This window comes from Schistocerca cancellata, chromosome 11 (assembly GCF_023864275.1).
Source record: "Schistocerca cancellata isolate TAMUIC-IGC-003103 chromosome 11, iqSchCanc2.1, whole genome shotgun sequence".
Lineage (NCBI taxonomy): Eukaryota > Metazoa > Arthropoda > Insecta > Orthoptera > Acrididae > Schistocerca > Schistocerca cancellata.
In genome coordinates this window covers 45,152,413-45,178,602 of record NC_064636.1, presented here as the reverse complement: position 1 = coordinate 45,178,602, position 26,190 = coordinate 45,152,413, and positions in this window count along the sequence as shown.

Genomic DNA, 26,190 nt, shown 5'->3' with positions numbered 1-26,190 from the left:
GCTTGCTCAATATACAGGTTGAATAACATCGGGGAGAAGCTACAACCCTGTCTCACTCCTTTCCCAACCATTGCTTCCCTTTCATGCCCCTCGACTCTTATAACTGCCATCTGGTTTCTGTACAAATTGTAAATAGCCTTTCGCTCCCTGTATTTTACCCCTGCCACCTTTAGAATTTGAAAGAGAGTATTCCAGTCAACATTGTCAAAAGCTTTCTCTAAGTCTACAAATGCTAGAAATGTAGGTTTGCCTTTTCTTAATCTTTCTTCCAAGATAAGTCGTAAGGTCAGTATTGCCTCACGTGTTCCAACATTTCTACGGAATCCAAACTGATCTTCCCCAAGGTCGGCTTCTACCAGTTTTTCCATTCATCTGTAAAGAATTCGCGTTAGTATTTTGCAGCTGTGACTTATTAAACTGATAGTTCGGTAATTTTCACATCTGTCAACACCTGCTTTCTTTGGGATTGGAATTATTATATTCTTCTTCAAGTCTGAGGGTATTTCGCCTGTCTCATACATCGTGCTCACCAGATGGTAGAGTTTTGTCATAACTGGCTCTCCTGAGGCCATCAGTAGTTCTAATGGAATGTTGTCTACTCCCGGGGCCTTGTTTTGACTCTGGTCTTTCAGTGCTCTGTCAAACTCTTCACGCAGTATCTTATCTCCCATTTCATCTTCATCTACATCCTCTTCCGTTTCCATAATATTGTCCTCAAGTACATCGCCCTTGTATAGACCCTCTATATACTCCTTCCACCTTTCTGCTTTCCCTTCTTTGCTTAGAACTGGGTTGCCATCTGAGCTCTTGATATTCATACAAGTGGTTCTCTTCTCTCCAAAGGTCTCTTTAATTTTCCTGTAGGCAGTATCTATCTTACCCCTAATGAGACAAGCCTCTATATCCTTACATTTGTCCTCTAGCGATCCCTGCTTAGCCATTTTGCACTTCCTGTCGATCTCATTTTTGAGACGTTTGTATTCCTTTTTGCCTGCTTCATTTACTGCATTTTTATATTTTCTCCTTTCATCAATTAAATTCAATATTTCTTCTGTTACCCAAGGATTTCTACTAGCCCTCCTCTTCAGTTTTAATCTGCACTTGATCCTCTGCTGCCTTCACCACTTCATCCCTCAGAGCTACCCATTCTTCTACTGTATTTCTTTCCCCCATTCCTGTCAATTGTTCCCTAATGCTCTCCCTGAAACTCTCTACAACCTCTGGTTCTTTCAGTCTATCCAGGTCCCATCTCCTTAAATTCCCACCTTTTTGCAGTTTCTTCAGTTTCAATCTGCAGTTCATAACCAATAGATTGTGGTCAGAATCTACATCTGCCCCAGGAAATGTCTTACAATTTAAAACCTGGTTCCTAAATCTCTGTCTTACCATTATATAATCTATCTGAAACCTGTCAGTATCTCCAGGCTTCTTCCATGTATACAGCCTCCTTTCATGATTCTTGAACCAAGTGTTAGCTATGATTAAGTTATGCTCTGTGCAAAATTCTACAAGGCGGCTTCCTCTTTCATTCCTTCCCCCCAATCCATATTCACCTACTATGTTTCCTTCTCTCCCTTTTCCTACTGACGAATTCCAGTCACCCATCACTATTAAATTTTCGTCTCCCTTCACTACCTGAATAATTTCTTTTATCTCGTCATACATTTCATCTATTTCATCATCATCTGCAGAGCTAGTTGGCATATAAACTTGTACTACTGTAGTAGGCATGGGCTTTGTGTCTATCTTGGCCACAATAATGCGTTCACTATGCTGTTTGTAGTAGCTTACCCGCACTCCTATTTTTTTATTCATTATTAAACCTACTCCTGCATTACCCCTATTTGATTTTGTGTTTATAACCCTGTAATCACCTGACCAAAAGTCTTGTTCCTCCTGCCACCGAACTTCACTAATTCCCACTATATCTAACTTTAACCTATCCATCTCCCTTTTTAAATTTTCTAACCTACCTGCCCGATTAAGCGACCTGACATTCCACGCTCCGATCCGTAGAACGCCAGTTTTCTTTCTCCTGATAACGACGTCCTCTTGAGTAGTCCCCGCCCGGAGATCCGAATGGGGGACTATTTTACCTCCGGAATATTTTACCCAAGAGGACGCCATCATCATTTAATCATACAGTAGAGCTGCATGTCCTCGGGAAAAATTACGGCTGTAGTTTCCCCTTGCTTTCAGCCGTTCGCAGTACCAGCACAGCAAGGCCAGTTTGGTTAATGTTACAAGGCCAGATCAGTCAATCATCCAGACTGTTGCCCCTGCAACTACTGAAAAGGCTGCTGCCCCTCTTCAGGAACCACATGTTTGTCTGGCCTCTCAACAGATACCCCTCCGTTGTGGTTGCACCTACGGTACGGCCATCTGTATCGCTGAGGCACGCAAGCCTCCCCACCAACGGCAAGGTCCATGGTTCATGGGGGGGCTCCGAGTACTAGCCTGCTCATTGTCGCTTACCAGTCGTCATCTATTGTTTCGAAGTGGTTTGCATTAGCTTATTTGTTATTTCTTCACTGCCTACTTATTACATGTTTATCTATTCTGCTCGTAGTGGACAACAAATCGTGCGTAGTTGGAGAGCATTCTGTACTCGGGGCCGGTTTTCCGTGCTCCACCCCATATTATTTCACTGCGATCAGCCACATAACGCTGCAGGTGGCTAAACGACATGTTTTGCATAATCACGAAAACCACAAGTGTGTAAGAATTCTGTTATGAATAAAAACTGTACTCCAGGGGGAGGCAAGTGTCCCCTCTTAGCGCCTTCCATATTCAGTCACCTATGCTACTAATTTCCAATTCATCATGAGAACCGTATACCAAGCACAATGAACAGTGAACGAGTAAAAATGAACGGTTCCCAAAAAAGAGCAATCACCAGTGAACTAGTTCCCAAGGATGAACGATTTTGCCCATCTCTATCGCAGATGCCTTCAAACAGACAATCGTCGGAGATGTGTCTGGGGACAACGCGGTCAGGCTGAACGACTTAGACAGTGTTCAGCGAGTGCCAGAAGGTGGAGGTTCCCTGATGTTTTGGGGGGGGGGGGGGGGGGCATTATGTGCGGCCGACGCACGCCGCTGCTGGTCACGGAAGGCACCGTAACAGCTACACGATACGTGAATGCAGTCCTCCGACCGATAGTGCAACGGTATCGGCACCATATTGGCGAGGCATTCGTCTTCATGGACGACAATTCGCACCCCCATCGTGCATGTCTCCAGGAAACGACATCGCTCAACTAGAGTGGCCAGCATGTTCTCCACACATGAACCCTATCGAACATGCCTGGGGTAGATTGAAAAGGGCTGTTTATGGACGACGTGACCCACCAACGACTCTGAGGGATCTACGACGATTCGCCGTTGAGGAGTGGGACAATATGGATCGACAGTGCCTTGATGAACTCGTGGATAGTATGCCACGACGAATACAGGCACGCATCAATGCAAGACGACGTGCTACTATGTATTAGAGATACCGGTGTGTACAGCAATCTGGACGACCACCTCTGGAGATCTCGCTGTATGGTGGTACAACATGCAATGTGTGTTTTTCATGAGCAATGAAAAGGGGGGAAATGATGCTTATATTGATTATTCCAATTCTTTGTACAGGTTCCGGAACTCTCGGGAACGAGGTGATGCAAAACTTTTTTTGATGTGTGTACATTACGACCCTAACGCCGGAGTCACACAATAAATCCTAACCGCTATGTCACTACTTCTTAGTACTTGCGTATTTCTATACAACGACAATAATGCAAGTCAATGCAACTATTCCTTAGTGCTTGCTTCAATGGCCCAAAATGGTTCAAATGGCTCTGAGCACTATGGGACTCAACATCGGAGGGGATCAGTCCCCTAGAGCTTAGAACTACTTAAACCTAACTAACCTAAGGACACCACACACATGCATGCCCGAGGCAGGATTCGAACCCACGACCGTAGCGGTCGCGCGGTTCCGGACTGAAGCGCCTAGAACCGCCCGGCCACACGGACGGCCCGTGTGCTGTAATCCTCAACCACAATATAACTAAACGACTTCGCGTGAACACGTCTCATCACATTAAACCATCCAACGGAAATACTGAAACACAGTTCGCCTACAAACGCGTGCCTACTGAGCAGCACAACGAGACATTAGTCACAAATAGGGGAAACTAATCTCACACTTGAATAAATCGGAGCTCTTCCTAGACTCTACGAAAATCGGCGAATTAATCACGTCCCACGCAAAATGATAATCTTCTCAAAATATCTTTCTAAACGACTTGGAACTGCTTTGACAGATTTGAGTTCTAACAGAAACTTCAATTCACATCTTCAGCTTATTTTTCCCTGAAGATCCTAATTAAGTAACTTGTAAGTTACATTTCACTGCACACATTTCTGTTGGTCATAGTATATGGACAATATGTGAGAAGCAGGGACTGTTAGTGTTTGCACGTGTGTTAATAATTCGGCAAGGGACAGGATAACAGCATTGCTGGTTCTAAGGACAATTCCAAAAACTTTGTGAGTGCACAAGTGGTGGTTATGGACTTGCTATATTATCTGCAAGACTCTTCAATGGTGATTGTGCACCCGCACAGTCACAACAGATGACTGCTGGCCATCTCTACAAGGACTGCAGTGGGTCAGCATCTTTGATGACTCACCAATACCACTATTTCTACAAGGACTACAGTGGGTCTGCACCACTGGTGGCCCACCAATACCATTATTTCTACATGGACTACAGTGGGTCTGCACCTCTGGTGGCCCACCAATACCATACTCTCTACCAGGACTACAGTGGGCCTGCTCTGTGATGACCTACCTACCAATATTCCTCAAAACGTCGAATCACTCTGCTGTGGCCCATTACCTGTCAGCATGTCAAGAGTCAGCACTGTCTTTCCGTTGGAAGGACAACACTACTTCTTCAAGACTGCATGGAAATCCACTACTTCCGTGTGCATTGTCTTTCACTGCTCAGACTTTGAAAAAAAAAAAAAACCACTGAAATTATACTGTGATGAACAATCTGGACTGTCTTTATGGACTGTGAGAAAATTTTAGCTTTTGACCAACATTGTATAAATAAGTGTGTGCATTTGATTTCTTTGATATTGTAATTATGAAAAATTTTTTCAAATCTGTATTGGCCACTGCCCAAAACAATTTGTAAAATTTTTTGTGGGGAGCATGGGGGCTATGTAAGTAGGCTGTTTATGTTTTCTTATCGGCAACGTTACGTAGCGCTCGGTATGAAAATCACTGGCTGTGCTGTGTGCAGTCTGTAGCTAGTTTGCATTGTTGTCTGGCATTGTAGTGTTGGGCAGCGGCAGCTGGATGTGAACAGCGCGTAGCGTTGTACAGTTGGAGGTGAGCCGCCAGCAGTGATGGATGTGGGGAGAGAGATGGCGGAATTTTGATAATTTGTAATACTGGATATTATGAACTACTATATATATTATGACTTTTAAGGCAAATACATTGTTTGTTCTCTATTAAAATCTTTCATTTGCTAACTATGCCTATCAGTAGTTAGTGTCTGCCGTAGTTTGAATCTTTTATTTAGCTGGCAGTAGTGGCGCTCGCTGTATTGCAGTAGTTCGAGTAACGAAGATTTTTGTGAGGTAAGTGATTTGTGAAACGTATAGGTTAATGTTAGTCAGGGCCATTCTTTTGTAGGGATTTTTGAAAGTCAGATTGCGTTGCGCTAAAAATATTGTGTGTCAGTTTAAGCACAGTCGTGTATAATTGTTGTAAGGGGACGTTTCAAAGTCCTCACCATTGCGCAAAATTTAATTAATTGTTTCAGCTTCCATCATTATTGTACATTTATAGCTTTCTGTACAGCATGAAGTGGATAAGTAATTCAGAGACCGTGATTGTTTGTACCCTGCCGTATAGCAGCACATATGAAGAACAGGTTTGTGTGCCGAAACACTCCTGAATGCAGTGGTCTGCCCAGTGTCCCAATGGGAACGCAACTGCACAGCTTTGGAATGAGTCAGAAGGTTGACTGTGTTCCATACCTCAGCGTCCAACCTTTTCCCGTTTCCGCTCTTGAGGAAGAATGGGCCGCCATTTCTCCACTGACATTCAGACATTTAGTGAATAATTATTCAGTGTGTGTACAAATTAGTTTCTTTTAGCAAGATTGGCACTTTACACCCCCAGCCCCCTCCCCCAAGACGTAGGTTTTGTTCACACTGTCACCGAACCTTGTTCTACAAATTATAAATTATGGTTGTTGTTGTGGTCTTCAGTCCTGAGACTGATTTGATGCAGCTCTCCATGCTACTCTATCCTGTGCAAGCTTCTTCATCTCCCAGTACTTACAGCAACCTACATCCTCCTGAATCTGCTTAGTGTATTCATCTCTTGGTCTCCCTCTACGATTTTTACCCTCCACGCTGCCCTTAAATGCTAAATTTGTGATCCCTCGATGCCTCAGAACATGTCCTACCAACTGGTCCCTTCTTCTAGTCAAGTTGTGCCACAAACTCCGCTTCTCCCCAATTCGATTCAATACCTCCTCATTAGTTATCTGATCTATCCATCTAATCTTCAGCATTCTTCTGTAGCACCACATTTCGAAAGCTTCTATTCTCTTCATGTCCAAACTATTTATCATCCATGTTTCACTTCCGTACATGGTGAAACGTCCCCTTAGAAAAATTATACATAACTGTGCTTAAACTGACACACAATATTTTTAGCGCAATGCAATCTGACTTTCAAAAATCCCTACAAAAGAATGGCCCTGACTAACATTAACCTATACGTTTCACAAATCACTTACCTCACAAAAATCTTCGTTACTCGAACTACTGCAATACAGCGAGCGCCACTACTGCCAGCTAAATAAAAGATTCAAACTACTGAAGGCACTAACTACTGATAGGGATAGTTAGCAAATGAAAGATTTTAATGGAGAACAAACAATGTATTTACCTTAATAGTCATAATATATATAGCAGTTCATGACATCCAGTCTTACAAATTTCAAAACTCCGCCATCTCTCTCCCCACATCCACCACTGCTGGCGGCTCACCTCCAACTGCACAACGCTACGCGCTGTTAACATCCAGCTGCCCAACACTACAATGGCAGACAACAATGCAAACTAGCCACAGACTGCACACAGCACAGCCAGTGATCTTCATACAAAGCGCTATGTGGCGTTACCAATAAGAAAACCTAAACAGCATACTTACATAGGCCCCATGCTCCCCACAAAAAAATTTTACAAATTATTTTGGGCACTGGCCAATACATATTTGTTAAAAATTTTTCACAGTTACAATAACAAAAAAATCATATGCACACACTTATGGATACAATGTTGGTCAAAAGCTAAAATTTTCTCACAGTCCATAAAGACAGTCCTGATCATTCATCACAGTAAAACTGCCGTTTCTTTTCTCAAAGTCTGAGCAGTAAAAGACAATGCACACGGAAGTAGTGGATTTCCATGCAGTCTTGAAGAAGTAGTGTTGTCCTTCCAACGGAAAGACAGTGCTGACCCTTGACATGCTGACAGGTAATGGGCCACAACAGAGCAATCCCACAGCAGAGTCATTCGACGTTTTGAAGAAGATTGGTAGGTAGGTCATCACAGAGCAGACCCACTGTAGTCCCAGTAGAGATTACGGTATTGGTGGGCCACCAGAGATGCAGACCCACTGCAGTCCTTGTAGAAATAATGGTATTGATGGGTCATCAAATACGCAGACCCACTGTAGTCCTTGTAGAGATGGCCAGCAGCCATCTGTTGCGACTTTGCAGGTGCACAATCATCATTACAGACTCTTGCGGATAATATAGCAAGTCCATGAACCACCACTTGTGCACTCACAAATTTTTTTTTGAAATGTCCTTTGAACCATCAATGCTGTTATCCAGTCCCTTGCTGAATTATTAACACCCGTGCAAACACTATCAGTCCCTACCTCTCACATATTATCCATATACTATGACCAACAGAAACGTGTGCAGTGAAATGTAACTTACAAGTTACTTAATTTGATGAACTGGTGTCAATTACAAATTTATAACATAAGAATACAATAACAAAGGTACAAAATACATCATTAAAAACATAACAATACAGATAACATTTGTACTACAGGCTTTACAAAAGAATCGAACTAACATATACATCAGTGTTACAGGAATTATGACATAAGTAAATACATAAAAGATCAGAATAACTTTTGAAACATCGACTTCACACATGAGCAACGAAACAGAACAGATAAGTAATATCTAAACATCTTTAGAAAGTCGATAACATAGAATTAGAAAAATTCTACGACATGACTCTCATCAGCTAAACACATAAAGACAGGAAAACACAAATACACAAGGGTACAGAAACACATAGCAGAATAACATAGGAGGAAAGGACAGGGTTTGTTTTCAGTGTAACTTTTGGTACTGCAGTCCAACCCAAAACTTCATTCCATAGATCTTTCGTGTTATTTCAACTTTTGCTTCCACCTAAAAAATCCTATCCAAGCATGCTTTCTGTATTTATTTCACATATTTCTTACCTCATTATTTATTTCCAAGAAAATCCTACCTAAACCTGTTGTCCCTAAACCCTACTTTTTTGGTTCATATCCTCTTTCAAAATACTTTTTTGGCCAAACCATTTTCTTATCGCTTCTCAATGCATTTCTTCCAATTCATCACAACTTGTTCTCTTATAAGGACTACCCCATCTTAAGCTAACTTAAATCTACTGAGCTCAGATGCTAAACTAAGGGACAAGGCAATGCAGCAGCATAAAACAATTAATACAAACAGCAATGAAAAAAATGGAAATTGTCAAAGCAAGCTGCAATAAATCTAAATTACCAAGCAATGCAACATTACAACTAATATGAGCCAATGTGCAGCAACAAGAAAAATAAATCAGTAGTAAACCTAGCTCAACAGAGTAACACAAAGTGAAATTTAGCAGCACTATGCCTGGCACACAGCAGCAGCAAATGTAATAACTTATATCTAAACATGACGAAGCTCAAGCAAAAAAAATATTACACTAAAGATGGCCATGTCTAATGCCTATGTCACATCTTAACACTAGAGTGATGCATCACAAAAACTTACTCTGCAAGAAAGTTACCAAGTCATTAAAAAAATTATTTATGCAATTCCTGTGAAGGGAAATGTCTATTTGTGCTCTTTTTTCTACGAAAGTACATCATAAAATTTCTTTACTGGGTCTGTAGACAGAAAATAGTGATATTACTACATCTATTAAATTTTATAATAACCAATGCTGCAGTGCAGCTAGAAACTAGATATTAAAGAAAATGAGCAAATATGTACAAAGGAAGGCATGAAAAATCATTCATTAGCCATATGGCATTTCATATGGTAGTAAAAAATCTCTCAACTAGAAAGACAGTAGTCATAATCAGGTGTATAGACATAAAAATATTTCACATTCATTTCATTAGGCATTTCAGTAAATATCATAAATTAAGAGCTCCACAGTGTTATCATATGTTTTCAAGTTTGAGAGTGTCGTATTTGCGATGCTTTCGACAAAGAAATGTCAATAGCGATGATAATGGCCTTTTTTTTTCTCCACCTAATGGCTTTCTTTTGTCGGACGACTATCTCTCAGCTGGGCGCCCAAAACGCATTACGTCAAGGTCACTTATCTTTCTTACTGAAATATTTACGACAGCAGTTTCCGCTACAGTGACAGTCTCATATAAAAATATTTTCACAATTTGAGAATTTGCGTTACAAATGTGTAGAAACAAAATCCTATTGATATAACAGTGTCCAAAAAATTTTCGTTGGCATTGTGATACATTCACGCATTTACATACATTTCATAACTCTTAAAGTACGATTCTTGGTTTCCAACAACCTTTTTCACAAATCAGCGTCCCTAACCACTACTCATTATTCCTTACCTTATTACACATATACATATTCTTCGACACTTCTTCAATATTTCATCATAACAGATACGTAGCATAATCAAATAACTCATATAGCATCAGCCTATTAATCATAAACATACCTCAGCAGCATAATACACATCGTCATCATAATAATAACATCATAATACCTCAGTCAAATCTCAAAAACGTCGTAGCTTTCTGCAATAATTTCAAAACAATAATTTCAAAACCTAAAGAAAATTCTCTGCTCATTTCAGTAGTGTCATCTACTTCAAACGTACTTTAAAATCATGATCCCATACCAAACACATCATTAAAAGCTTTCATAGTATCACAATGGTTCTGAAAAAAATATGAACAGTTCACAAAGTACAGACAAAATACAATTTCATAAGTGTGAAGTTACCCAACTGTGTAATTGTGTAAACATGTGTCACTGATGTAGTAAAAAAAGTTTATCTCTCAGTTAAATGATCAGATAGCTGTGTAATTTATGTGTTAGAGAAATATGGTACCGATGTGTAAAGTTGTATAAGCAAATACCATATTGGCTAGGGCTCCCTGTGCTTACCAAACACATGGTACACAAAGTAAGCATGTATTCCCCTGAGGATTAATGTAATTATACCCTCAGGTGTTACAGATTATAGCAATGGAATGAAATGTATCAGGGAAAACTTTCTTTGTAATTCAAACATCTTGAAAAATAAATGGTTGAAGTACAAAATTAATCACTCAAATGCGAGTCCTGTAGCGCTAAATGTGCGTCTTGCTGTAAGATAATTCTGTGGAAGTGTTGTAGTTATCGTCCTCTGTAAGCAAAGTTCTGATGAAGTCAATGTACTTACCTCATCATAAACAATAGTGAAATGCTTATTGCTGTGATGAAGAAAGTACTGTACTGTAACGTATTGTTGTGCTATGGAAAAGGCTGTCTCATTGTAACTATACCACAAAAGTTACTATTAAAACATGTTTCACTTTCCAGAATAATTCAGAAAAACTCTGCAGATATGAAACAAGAAACAAAATACTAAGTCATCTTTAATCTCACAGAAAGTACTTCAAATAAAGAATGTCTTTTCAAGTAAACCAAAATGTTGCATTAAAGTCTCATTAGCAGTATATGTTCTAAGTATGTAAGCCTTACAGTCGTTATGTAATCGTGCAACTAACAAGCAAGAATGTACACACACAATAACACTGTGTCATCTGTTCACAATAACAATGCATTCGTAATTTCTGTTTAAATAAGTTCTCTTGGTTCTTGACTGGATATTTAACTTCAAACATTGTTGCATGTTAACAGATTCTAAGTCTGACAAAGCATGCTAGTAACGTGAAGTGAAAAATTTTATAGCAAAGACTAAGGTAAAAAGCAGATTATCTCTCAATAAATGGTTTTACATGTGAAGTGTGGTGCAATCCTTTACTCTTCATAGTACTCAGAGTTTGAACTTGAATGCAATTATCATGCGGTATACGTCGGTAAAGAATACTGGAATTTTTCTCAAGGTTAGCGTCAATGTTATTTTTCTCTGAGCCAGCCGGCGCACGTGGCTGCCTGCGGTGCGAGTCATTGTCTGTCTCTTTGGAGGCGCGCGTCGTTATTGGTATTTGGAGATCTAACTTTTACAAATTCACCATGTCGTGAGGGCCCTGCCCTGTTTGAATCCCGCCAGTTCTGATGCAATTCAGATCCGTCGTTTTGTCGATAGTTTACATAGTTTCTTGTTTGTCGGTCATGTGGTGGAGAATTTCTCCCAGAAACATAACTGCGCAGTGGACCGTTGCGTCTGAAGTTATTCTGTCTCCCTTGATAATAATTATTTTGGTTCCTATATTGTCAGTTTCTCTGATGGTCTCTGTGATAGTCACTACCGCGGAGAGGTGATCTTTCCCTGTAATTATTACTACTCTGCCAACGGTTGTCATATGGGTGGTGTCTGTTTTGGTCACAATTTGTGTTGTGAGAATAGCCTTGTCGTGTCCAGTTATTATTTCTTTCATCGCGGAATTGTGATGCATGTCACCTGTAATTGTTGTGTTCCTGTTTTCGCGTTCCACGATTGTCAGTGTCAATTTCCAATTCTTGTAACAGTCCCTGAAAAGCTTCAATGTCATCTTTGCAACGCCCTGCCAAAATAATATGTCGTAAATGTTCAGGTAATTTGATTAAGCAAATGTGGATGAGTTCTGAGGGGCTGTATGGGTTTGACAGGTACTGATTCTTGTGCAACATGTCTTCAAAATATTTGACAAGACTGGAAAATTCAGATTGTTCAAAGTGTTTCATCATCATGATGCTATGTTTTACTCGGTCTTGTGTAGCTTGAGACCAATATGCTGAGAGGAATGCATGGTAAAATTCTCCTTCACTGTGACAATCGTTAATGACCGATTGCATTCTTACAGCTGGTTCATTCTCCAAGTAGCCACACATAAATTCTAACCTGTGCTCCAATGACCAGTTGGGAAAAAAACAATGAGAGAATTGATGGAGCCACGCTTGTGGATAAATGTCGTTGCCAGAATTCTTAAATGTTTTAAATTTACGTGTAGTAATGAACAGATTATAGTCAAAATCATCATGTCGGCGAGTCACATGTCGGTCATTGTTACGTCGTTTCGGCGGTTCCATCTCAAAATTCGGTGTGCCTTGCCAATTTCTTTCATAATTTCCGAAGTGTCCTGTGTTATTATTTTGTGGTTGTTCCGTATTTCAAAGTCCCTCTTCCCGTGTTGGAGCGCGAGTGTCCTCTGAAATACGTAATTTTTGTATTACTTGTGCCAACTGATCTTGTACTTCCAGGATTTCTCTTTTGTGTTGCGTATTAATTTGATTCTGATTTTGTTTGAATTTCTTAATTTGTTCATACTCTTCTGTGTCAGTGATGGCAACAGGTCTTGTGTCATTCAGATCATCATCTACCTTTGTAGATAAGTTAGTGAACTGATCTGAAAGTTCGGCTACTTTCTCCGATAGTGTACTTATTTCCTCAGTGTGTTTTTCTGAACCAAGTTTCAGAGTGTCCATTTGTGTTGAAATCGTATCTACTGTATCCTTTAAGTTTTCCTGCAAGTTGCATAACCGAATCGGTAGATGCAACTGAGTCAATTTTAGCTTGCAGGGTCTCATGATTTTGATGAACAATAGTTTGCAGTTCTTTTATGGCTGCTTCGTGATTCTGTAATGCATTTTCATGCCGCGAAAAAATAGGTTGAAAATGCTCGCAAATTTGTGTTTTTACGTCATTACAGACTTTTCGACATTTCGATTCGATTTTATGTAACTCAGTAGTTAAATCTTCACGTGTTTGTTCAAGTGTGGTGTCTAACTTTTGAAGATTTTGTTCCATTGTGTCTAACTTTTGAAGATTTTGTTCCATTGTGTCTAACTTTTGAAGATTTTGCTGTGTTTGTCTCTGATTTTGTTCCATTTGTTGCATTAGCTGTAATATCAATGCATTAGTGTCTGGAATCTGTTCCTCTACGCTTTTCGGCAGTGCATTTGCACCGGCAACATTCACATTTTGACAAGCTGAAAATGTGTCTTGACTTATTTGAGAAAACGGTGAGGGCGCAAAACCTGAATCTACAGTATTTGCAAAATTGTGTCCTGTCATTTCGGATTCCTGAGGCGAGCTGTTGCCGAGCGATCGATCGATAATGCTTCCCTGTTCACTAATTGTTTCACTGCCTACGCCATTGTTTGCCGCCCGCTCCATTTCCCTATACACAGTTACCAAATTACTAGTTTGAACATTAGTTAATTCATTATACGGTGGCGATAACACACTGCTTTCGTCTGCACTGTCATTTCTCAGTTTACTTTGGAGCCTAGTGTTACGTTTTTCACACGCCATTATTGTCACAATATTTCACACGATAACACAGAAAAGCACAATTTGAAGAGCCAAAGTAAGAGAGCACATTAACATAGCACTGAAAATAATATCTAGTTAATTCCAAGCGCAGCTGCGAAATACTTGCTGCAAATCTACATGCATGCCACAACTGTTTTACTGTACAAGAATAAAAACTACAACTGCAAATGAAATTCTCTCTACAATTACGCGCTAGCAATAAGCAAAAGCTACACTAATTACACAAACTACAAGAAAAAATCAGTAGATTCCAGTGAGGTATCCTCGGCTAAGGGTCGACATATCAAATGTCCCCTTTGAAAAATTATACATGACTGTGCTTAAACTGAGACACAAAATTTTTTTTAGCGCAACGCAATCTGACTTTCAAAGATCCCTACAAAAGAATGGCCCCGACTAACATTAACCTATACGTTTCACAAATCACTTACCTCACAAAAATCTTGGTTACTCAAACTACTGCAATATAGCGAGCGCCACTACTGCCAGCTAAATAACAGATTCAAACTACGGAAGGCACTAACTACTGATAGGGATAGTTAGCAAATGAAAGATTTTAATGGAGAACAAACAATATATTTACCTTAATAGTCATAATATATATAGCAGTTCATGACATCCAGTCTTACAAATTTCAAAACTCCGCCATCTCTCTCCCCACATCCTCCACTGCTGGCGGCTCACCTCCAACTGCGCAACGCTACGCGCTGTTCACATCCAGCTGCCGCTGCCCAACACTACAATGACAGACAACAATGCAAGCTAGCCACAGACTGCACACAGCACAGCCAGTGATTTTCATACAGAGCGCTATGTGGCGTTACCAATAAGAAAACCTAAACAGCATACTTACAATGGCTACACTCCATACAAATACTTTCAGAAACGACTTCCTGACACTTAGATCTATACTGGATGTTAACAAATTTCTCTTCTTCAGAAACGCTTTCCTTGCCATCGCCAGTCTACGTTTTATATCCTCTCTACTTCGACCATCATCAGTTATTTTGCTCCCCAAATAGCAAAACTCCTTTACTACTTTAAGTGTCTCATTTCCTAATCTAATTCCCTCAGCATCACCCGACTTAATTCGACTGTATTCCATTATCCTCGTTTTGCTTTTGTTGATGTTCATCTTATACCCTCCTTTCAAGACACTGTCCATTCCGTTCAACTGCTCTTCCAAGTCCTTTGCTGACAGAATTACAATGCCATCGGCGAACCTCAACGTTTTTATTTCTTCTCCATGGACTTTAATACCTACTCCGAATTTTTCTTTTGTTTCCTTTACTGCTTGCTCAATATACAGATTGAATAACCTTGGGGAGAGGCTACAACCCTGTCTCACTCCCTTCCCAACCACTGCTTCCCTTTCATGCCCCTCAACTCTTATAACTGCCATCTGCTTTCTGTACAAATTGTAAATAGCCATTCGCTCCCTGTATTTTACCCCTGCCGCCTTCAGAATTTGAGAGTATTCCAGTCAACATTGTCAAAAGCTTTCTTTATGTCTACAAATGCTAGAAACGTAGGTTTGCATTTCCTTAATCTTTCTTCTAAGATAAGTCGTAAGGTCAGTATTGCCTCACGTGTTCCAACATTTCTATGGAATCCAAACTGATCTTCCCCGAGGTCGGCTTCTACCAGTTTTTCCATTCACCTGTAAAGAATTGGCGTTAGTATTTTGCAGCTGTGTCTTATTAAGCTGATAGTTCGGTACTTTTGACTTCTGTCAGCACTTTTTGTCTTTGGGATTGGAATTATTATGTTCTTCTTGAAGTCTGAGGCCATTTCGCCTGACTCATACATCTTGCTCACCAGATGATAGAGTTTTGTCAGGGCTGGTTCTCCCAATGCTATCAGTAGTTCTAATGGAATGTTGTCTACTCCCGGGGCCTTGTTTCGACTCAGGTCTTTCAGTGCTCTGTCAAACTCTTCACGCAGTATCATATCTCCCATTTCATCTTCATCTACCTCCTTTTCCATTTCCATAATATTGTCCTCAAGAACATTGCTCCTGTATAGACCCTCTATGTACTTCCACGTTTCTGCTTTCCCTACTTTGCTTCGAACTGGGTTTCCATCTGAGCTCTTCATATTCATGCAAGTGGTTCTCTTTTCTTCAGAGGTCTCTTTAATTTTCCTGTAGGCAGTATCTGTCTTACCCCAAGTGAGGTAAGCCTATAGATCCTTAGATTTGTCCTCTAGTTATCCCTCTGTAGCCATTTTGCACTTACTGTCGATCTCATTTTTGAGACGTTTGTATTCCATTTTGCCTGCTTCGTTTGCTGCGTTTTTCTATTGTCTCCTCTCATCAATTGAATTCAATATTTCTTCTGTTACCCAAGGATTTCTACTATCCCCCGTCTGTTTACCTACTTGATCCTCTGCTGCCTTCACTACTTCATCCCTCAGAGCTACCCATTCCTCTTCTACTGTATTTCTTTCCCCCATTCCTGTCAATTGTTGACTTATGCTCTGCCTGAAGCTCTGTACAACCTCTGGTTTAGTCAGTTTATCCAGGTCCCATCTCCTTAAATTCCCACCTTTTTGCAGTTGCTTCAGTTTTAATCTTATGGTAAGTAAAATATTTTACATTTTTAACCTTTTTAATTTTTTTGTATTCTGATAATGAATAACCATTACCTCTCGTTCTAAAGCGTTCTACACAGTTCTGAAGTGGATCGCGCTGTTTTCCAAGCAGAGAAACTAAAGCCCAGGTAGACCATGAAAAGTAAGTTTATTGCAATTAACATAAAACTCCAATTCTCCTCTGGATCGTAATGACATAACCCCAAAAAACAGTTCACACTTAAGTCTGTCTTCGGAGTGAATCAGAAAAAAGCGGTACCACTGTATTAATAGCCGGAGAAAATTGAATCGTAGTTGCAAGAACCAGGTACTGATTCACCAGGCTGTGAATGTCTAGTTATACAAAACACAGAGTCTGGCTGAGTACCAGAGGTCCACACTCTAGACACTCTTTGGTGTCGAGTGGACCAACTGCGGAACGGAAAATTCTGGGAATTCTTCTGTCTTGGCAGCCAGCAGGGAGTTGAACTTGATCATCATTCTGCGCAAAAGATGTGAGCTGGTACCCTATCTTCGTGACCCTGGAACAACTAAAGCCCAGATTCTGAAACGTGTATTTGTGACTATGTAAACGCTGAATGACTGGGGTGGGTGGGTGGGGGGGGGGGGTCAGAATAGTGATGGAATGGATGACAGATGACAGACTGTTTTGATTAATGCTGTCAGGTCTTAAATGGCTACACAGGATAATTGAAATGGCCTGGGAGTTGGGACAGGTTCCATCAGACTGGACATAAGCAGTAATCACACCAATCTTTAAACATGGGAACAGAAAAGATTGTAACAACTACAGAGGTATCTCTTTAATCAGCGTTGTGGGTAAAATCTTCTCAGGTATTGTTGAAAGGAAAGTGCGAGTATTAGTTGAGGACCAATTGGATGAAAATCAGTGTGGGTTTAGGCCTCTTAGAGGTTGTCAGGAACAGATCTTTAGCTTATGGCAAATAATGGAGAAGTGTTATGAGTGGAACAGGGAATTGTATCTATGCTTTATAGATCTAGAAAAGGCATATGACCGGGTTCCTAGGAGGAAGTTATTGTCTGTTCTACAAGAATATGGAATAGGAGGCAAACTTTTGCAAGCAATTAAAGGTCTTTACATGGATAGTCAGGCAGCAGTTAGAGTTGACGGTAAATTGAGTTCGTGGTTCAGAGTAGTTTCAGGGGTAAGACAAGGCTGCAACCTGTCTCCACTGTTATTCATATTATTTATGGATCATATGTTGAAAAGAATAGACTGGCTGGGTGAGATTAAGATATGTGAACACAAAATAAGCAGTCTTGCGTATGCGGATGACTTAGTTGTGATGGCATATTCGATTGAAAGTTTGCAAAGTAATATTTCAGAGCTAGATCAGAAATGTAAGGACTATGGTATGAAGATTAGCATCTCCAAAACGAAAGTAATGCCAGTGGGAAAGAAATATAAACGGATTGAGTGCCAAATAGGAGGAACAAAGTTAGAACAGGTGGACGGTTTCAAGTACTTAGGATGCATATTCTCACAGGATGGCAAAATAGTGAAAGAACTGGAAGCGAGGTGTAGCAAAGCTAATGCAGTGAGCGCTCAGCTACGATCTACTCTCTTCTGCAAGAAGGAAGTCAGTACCGAGACTAAGTTATTTGTGCACCGTTCAATCTTTCGACCAACTTTGTTGTATGGGAGCGAAAGCTGGGTGGATTCAGGTTACCTTATCAACAAGGTTGAGGTTACGGATGTGTAAGCAGCGAGGATGATTGCAGGTACTAGTAGATGGGAACAATGGCAGGAGGGTGTCCACAATGAGGAAATCAAAGAAAAACTGGGAATGAACTCTATAGATGTAGCAGTCAGGGCGAACAGGCTTAGATGGTGGGGTCATGTTACACGCTTTGGAGAAGCAAGGCTACCCAAGAGACTCATGGGTTCAGCAGTAGAGGGTAGGAGGAGTCGGGGCAGACCGAGGAGAAGGTACCTGGATTCGGTTAAGAATGATTTTGAAGTAATAGGCTTAACTTCAGAAGAGGCACCAATGTTAGCACTGAATAGGGGATCATGGAGGAACTGTATAAGGGGGGCTATGCTCCAGACTGAACGCTGAAAGGCATAATCAGCCTTAAATGATGATGATGATGATGATGATGTTGACTATGGTATCTTTTAGCTAGGGTGGATCCATCCTGTGGACAGGAGCTAGATGAGGTGAAAAATAAGGTGAGAGCTCCATTGAGATAATAATGTCGATGTAACTTCACCAGCTGAGTTTTTAAAAGTGCAACCTAACTCCTCTGCCTTTCTGTTGGAAAGAGAGTGGTAGAGTGTCATACATAGCAAAGCTATGTCATTCTCTGGACAAAACCTGCGAAATTCTGTCGGTGTTAACTGAGGGCTGCTGTCCAGGACAATGGTTTCTAGGAGCCCCCCAGTTGAGATGATGTGAGATAAAGCTTGGTTGGTTTTTGTTGAGGACGTTGAATGCATACATGAAATTTACAGAAAACTTCTGCTGGTATCTATGACGATAAATTAAGAGTAACGCAGAAAAGGGCCTTGATAATTCAAGATGAATGCGAGACCACAGGGATGTTACTTCATACCAAGGGAAATACGAGGTGCATTCAAGTTCTAAGGCCTCAGATTTTTTTTCTAATTAAATACTCACCCGACATCGATGAAACTGGCGTTACTTCTCGACGTAATCGCCCTGCAGACGACGAACACATTTTTCACAACGCTGACGCCATGATTTCATGGCAGTGGCGAAGGCTTCTTTACGAGTCTGTTTTGACCGCTGGAAAATCGCTGAGGCAACAGCAGCACGGCTGGTGAATGTGCGGCCACGGAGAGTGTCTTTCATTGTTGGAAAAAGCCAAAAGTCACTAGGAGCCAGGTCAGGTGAGTAGGGAGCATGAGGAATCACTTCGAAGTTGTTATCACGAAGAAACTATTGCGTAACGTTAGCTCGATGTGCGGGTGCGTTGTCTCGGTGAAAAAGCACACGCGCAGCCATTCCCGGAAGTTTTTGTTCCAGTGCAGGAAGGAATTTGTTCTTCAAAACATTTTCGTAGGATGCACCTGTTAGCGTAGTGCCCTTTGGAACGCAATGGGTAAGGATAACGCCCTCGCTGTCCCACAACATGGACACCATCATTTTTTCAGCACTGGCGGTTACCCGAAATTTTTTTGGTGGCGGTGAATCTGTGTGCTTCCATTGAGCTGACTGGCGCTTTGTTTCTGGATTGAAAAATGGCATCCACGTCTCATCCATTGTCACAACCGACGAAAAGAAAGTCCCATTCGTGCTGTCGTTGCGCGTCAACATTGCTCGGCAACACGCCACACGGCCAGCTGTGTGGTCGTCCGTCAGCATTCGTGGCACCCACCTGGATGACACTTTTCGCATTTCCAGGTCATCATGCAGGATTGTGTGCACAGAAATGCCAACTCTGGAGGCGATCTGTTCAACAGTCATTCGGCGACCCCCCAAAACAATTCTCTCCACTTTCTCGATCGTGTCGTCAGACCGGCTCATGCGAGCCCGAGGTTGTTTCGGTTTGTTGTCACACGATGTTCTGCCTTCATTAAACTGTCGCACCCACGAACGCACTTTCGACACACCACATGTCTCCTTCAACTGTCGATGAATTTCAATTGGTTTCACACCACGCAAATTCAGAAAACGACTGATTGCACACTGTTCAAGTAAGGCAAACGTCGCCATTTTAAGTATTTAAAACAGTTCTCATTCTTGCCGCTGGCGGTAAAATTCCATCTGCTGTATGGTGCTGCCATCTCTGGGACGTATTGACAATGAACGCGGACTCATTTTAAAACAATGCTCATGTTTCTCTTTCCAGTCCGGAGAAAAAAAATCGGAGGCCTCAGAACTTGAATGCACCTCGTACTTGCAGGCTTGTACTGTCTGCTCGCTTTGACACACTGTGTATGGCACAACCGTGTGTGTTATACCTTTGTTGATGCTCCTCCAGAGGACATGTTGATAGGCCAGTAATTTGGTGAGGACCATACCCCCAGTGACCTTCCTGAAGTAATGTCAGCGTATGGATTGGAGAGCTTAGGGGACGACCACTCTGGTATCGCCATTATCTTCTTGAAGCAAGAAGATGTCATTGAGAGTGCAAAACTCACATTGCAGTAGCAACAGGACTAAACATCCGGATGTTCAACAAACTTACGATCTGCAGGCCAACATTGTTCATCAGTCACATGACTTCTCAGAGGACCAGATCCTCCAGTGGCTGGCAGGTGATGACTGGGGTGTCAATGGGTAAGCTGACCATCACCTGCTTCAGTTATAGCATTAGAAGATTAAATTTCAGATGTCGCATAAAATTTAATATGTTGTCCCACTGGGAGATGTGAGAGGAAATACTCATTGGTATGTTGTACTGTACACTGATGCAGAGTGACATAGTGGTGTCCCAAGGGGAACAGTAACCATCTCTACAGGCATCAGGCAGTCTTATAATATTATCGCGAACATTTGCTTGTGGTAACAGAGTATTATGATATTTTATCAGGATCAACCGACATCCATACACATAATCTTCAATGCAGAAATGCTATTTAAGGCTTCCTTATCGATTTGTCTCTAATTTTCCTGTACTTGTGTTAACATCTTGGAAAGAAATACAATCGATTGTTCAGCTCCATCAAAACTGTGAGACTCCAAGCTGTAGTCAGGTGGATCTGCCACCACCATCAGAGACGTAGAAATGGTCATATGCCACGGAGGCACATTGTGCAGAGTAGAGCCTGTTTGAGGACTCTAAAAGCCTTGTTGCAAGTGGAGGACTGTGGTGTCACCGCCAGACACCACACTTGCTAGGTGGTAGCTTAAATCGGCCGCGGTCCATTAGTACATGTCGGACCCGCGTGTCGCCACTGTCAGTACTTGCAGACCTAGCGCCACCACATGGCAGGTCTAGAAAGACGGACTAGCACTCGCCCCAGTTGTACGACGACATTGCTAGCGACTAGACGTACGAAGCCTTCCTCTCATTTGCCGAGAGACAGTTAGAATAGCCTTCAGCTAAGTTAATGGCTACGACCTAGCAAGGCGCCATTTGTAACATTGCATGTATCTTAATGAGTCTCACTTGTATCATCAAGATTGCTGTATACCAAAGGATGCATAAAAGTTAAGTGTTCTAGTAGCTACGTTCTTTTCTTTATCGCATTCACTAATTATCCCGTTCCAGAAATCACGCCAGTCGGCGTGTGTGTACGCGTGCCTTTAAATCGGCTACCCGTCACTGTGGACTGGCTGCCTTGACAGTCCACAACAAGGACCATTGCCATTTAACATTCTTCAGAAGGTTCCGATGCAGCAGTTTGACTATATCTGCCACGTAAGGATGAATTTTCTGTAGTAGTTAACCCAATACTGATTTGAGTTTCTACACATTGCTTGGAGTGGGGTGTATGGCTAATGTCTTGGAGATATGGCCCAGATATTCTGCTCCTGGCACAAAGAAACAACATTGGAATCTGCCAAACAAGTACTCCAAATTGGTTGTTGAGTCCTGTGCATTTTTTTCCGATGACATTGCTTCTGTCCAAATTATTTGCTGTCCCAAGAACATCAAATATGAGGTGTTCCAAGCAGCTTAGCAATATGGCTGGGCGCTGGCGATTCCGAAGAGCAGACGATTATACCGAAAAAGATCAAATGCCATGTTGATGTCCAGAATGTTTCTGAGGCTTCATCCAATGGTAGTTGCAAATAAGCAACTTGTAGGTCAATGTTTGCAAAACTTTTACCCCTGGCAGGACACGCCATGTTATCCCCCCCTTTAGGAATAGTGTATGCATCGATGATGGACTGGGAATTGATGGTAATGTCAAACTCTCATAAATTGTTAATGATTCACTTGATCTTTCCATGATCACAGTAGGTGTGGCGCACAAACTCTTTGTAATGGGGCTCTGAACTCCTTCTTCCTGTAGTCAGTGCAGTTCAAGATGAAGTTTTGATGAGCAGATCAAAGGGAACATTCAGTGTCTTGAAAAACCTGAGCATCACTGAAGACAGTAAAGAGATGTGTGCTTCAAAGTCAGTGTCGCTAGTTGATAGATGTGCGAAAGCAGTCGTATTTGGAGCAAATATCCAACCGTACAATTTTTGTGGCCTCGATTGGATCCACCATGAGGATGCAGACTGACAGGTACACTGCTTAGTACTGAACCCAAGTACTGAACTGATGCTTTATCTCAGTGGTGTTGTTGCTCTTGTTTTTCAACTGCTTAGAAAAAGGCTGTAGTGTAGAGGAGCTCAGGCGGTGATGTGTGTCCTGGTTTACAACACTGGTTGGAGAGTCAGTGTCAATTTGAAAAATCTCTAGGACAGCACTGATGGGCACTTCCAGTGTTTATAAGATATTGGAGACATGGAGGATGGTCTGATCATAGAGGACATCAAGACCATAGATGCATTCAGCATCATCCAAATCAGGATCCCTTGAGTCCATTTGGGCACACTCGACAGTCTTCTTCATGGACAATTGGCACACTTCAGCTTCACGTCCATTTTTTTCCAACAGGTTGTCCATTTTGCCCTATGAGAGTAGCACTGCTGGCGTTGATGCATTACAAAATAACTACTGCGTGAAGGTAATTGCTGGATGTGCCATCAATCTGCAGCATCTTTCCCCGAGTCAGAGCTCGGTCAGTGACGCAGGTCAGCTTGGGGGATGGAATTGAGGCAGGATCTGACGAGTTGGATGGATGGTAAACACCTGCCATAGGTTCTGCAGAGCTGCTGAAGACCTTACAGACTGGTGAAACCCCTGGATGAGGGGAAGGTGCGTAGCTAAAGATGGGTCGGTGAGCTTTAAGAGGTCATCTGGAGAGTGCAGAAGAACCATTGGCCCTATCCAGTGATTCCATGTCATCCTTTGAGCTAAGAACATTGGAAAGGCCTTGCAGCTGAGGCATCCTCTCACTGTACGACTTCCCACTTTGTTTATGGCACTTGAAAAACTTGTGCTGAGTGGCTGTCTCGTGCACTTGGGCATCAAAATGTTTCACCAGAAAGGAGTTTAAACGTTCATAAGGTGAAGCCTGAGACTCGACCTCAGGAATGAGCTGCTGCGAAAATTCTCCTCCCACACAGGCCAGAATAAAAGCGCGCTGCTGGACATCAACAGAAATCACATGGACGATGAAGCGCTGTTCAAGGCAGGTCACATAGATGGCATATGGCTCTACTGGCTCTACCTTTTTATCGAACGCCTGCATGTGCAGGGGCACTGTCCAGGATCCCTTTGCCAATGAGACAATGCGAGACAATTGTGTGGAGATTTCCAATGTCTACATCTACATCCATACTCCGCAAGCCACCTGACGGTGTGTGGCGGAGGGTACCTTGAGTACCTCTATCGGTTCTCCCTTCTATTCCAGTCTCGTATTGTTTGTGGGAAGAAGGATTGTCGGTATGCCTCTGTGTGGGCTCTAATCTCTCTGATTTTATCCTCATGGTCTCTTCGCGAGATATACGTAGGAGGGAGCAATATACAGCTTGACTCCTCGGTGAAGGTATGTTCTCGGAACTTCAACAAAAGCCCGTACCGAGCTACTGAGCGTCACTCCTGCAGAGTCTTCCACTGGAGTTTCTCTATGATCTCCGTAATGCTTTCGCGATTACTAAATGATCCTGTAACGAAGCGCGCTGCTCTCCGTTGGATCTTCTCTATCTCTTCTGTCAACCCTATCTGGTACAGATCCCACACTGCTGAGCAGTATTCAAGCAGTGGGCGAACAAGCGTACTGTAACCTACTGTGGTGGTTAAGGCAGCCACCTTGTTTAATATCAACTCCTGAACCTGTCGTACGTTTTGGAGAAGCAGTAACACTTGAGCAGTCATGTCTATAGGTGTATGCGCACCGGAATGAATAAGAAACGTTAGTCTGCCAGAAACGTGGAAAACAGACAAAGACACATTGAAACATCCCCTTTGGAAAATTATGAATTACTGTGCTGGTAAACTTCTACATTATTTGATACAGAGACAGCTGAGTAGAACTGAGCGTGGTTAAGGCTCTTTACTTGTTCTGATCATCACCAAACTAACATACAATATTTTTAGCGCAATGCAATCTGACTTTCAATAATCCCCACAAAAGAATGGCCCTGACTAACAATAACCTACACCTTTCATGAATCACTTACCTCACAAAAATCTTCGTTACTCGAACTACTGCAATACAGCGAGCGCCAATACTGCCAGCTAAATAAAAGATTCAAACTACGGAAGGCACTAACTACTGATAGGCACAGTTAGCAAATGAAAGATTTTGATAGAGAACAAACAATGTATTTACCTTAATAGTGTTCAAAAGTCATTATATATATATATATATATATATATATATATATATATATATATACAGGGTGAGTCACCTAACGTTACCGCTGGATATATTTCGTAAACCACATCAAATACTGACGAACCGATTCCAGAGACCGAACGTGAGGAGAGGGGCTAATGTAACTGTTTAATACTAACCACACAAAAATGCACGGAAGTATGTTTTTTAACACAAACCTACGTTGTTTTAAATGGAACCCCGTTAGTTTTGTTAGCACATCTGATCATATAAACAAATACGTAATCAGTGCCGTTTGTTGCATTGTAAAATGTTAATTACATCCGGAGATATTGTAACCTAAAGTTGACGCTTGAAACCTCCGACGTTCAGTTGCGTGTTGTAACAAACACGGGCCACAGTCAGCGAGCAGCATCTGCAGGGACATGTTTACGATGACGACCGTGTTTACGAGTGTGGCTGTAGTGCACTGTTGTGGTTTGGTCTAGCTGTCGCAGTGTCCGCATGTAGCGCTTGCTGCTATTGTTATTCTGCATTCGTCTCCGCACGCAGACCAACTGTAGTACACGGTGTTACCAGACGTCTGTGATAGTGTAGTGTTGTAGGAACTGTGACCATGGTGTATTCGAACTCTGAAAAGGCGGAGATGATACTCGTCTATGGCGAGTGTCGACGAAATGCAGCTGAAGCCTGCAGGGTGTATGCAGAACGGTACCCGGACAGAGAGCATCCAACGTGCCGCATATTGCAAAACATCTACCGCCAACTGTGTGCAACAGGTATGGTCGTAGCACGCAAACGGGTCCGTAACAGGCCCGTCACAGGAGAAGCGGGTGCAGTTGGTGTGTTAGCTGCTGTTGCCATGAACCCACACATGGGTACACGGGACATTGCGAGACCCGCTGGACTGAGTCAAAGTAGTGTCATGCGCATACTGCATTGTCACCGCATTCACCCGTTTCATGTGTCGCTACGTCAGCAATTACATGGTGATGTCTTTAATCATCGAATGCAATTCTGTCTATGAGCATTAACAGAGAATGCGTTGGAGTTCTACCTGCTTACCGATGAAGCGCGTTTCACAAACCACGGGGCAGTGAATCTACGGAACATGCGTTACTGGTCCGTGGACAATCCTCGCTGGCTCAGACAGGTAGAGCGACAGCGACCGTGGACTGTAAATGTATGGTGCGGAATCATTGGCGACCACCTCATTGGTCCTCACTTCATTGCAGGGGCCCAAACAGCTGCAACATACATCGCGTTTCTACAGAATGATCTGCCAACGTTGCTCGAAAATGTCCCACTGGAAACGCGTCGACGTATGTGGTATCAGCATGATGGTGCACCTGCACATTCCGCAATTAACATTAGGCTGACCCTTGACAGGATGTTCGACGGGCGTTTCATAGGACGTGGAGGACGCATGAATTGGCCAGC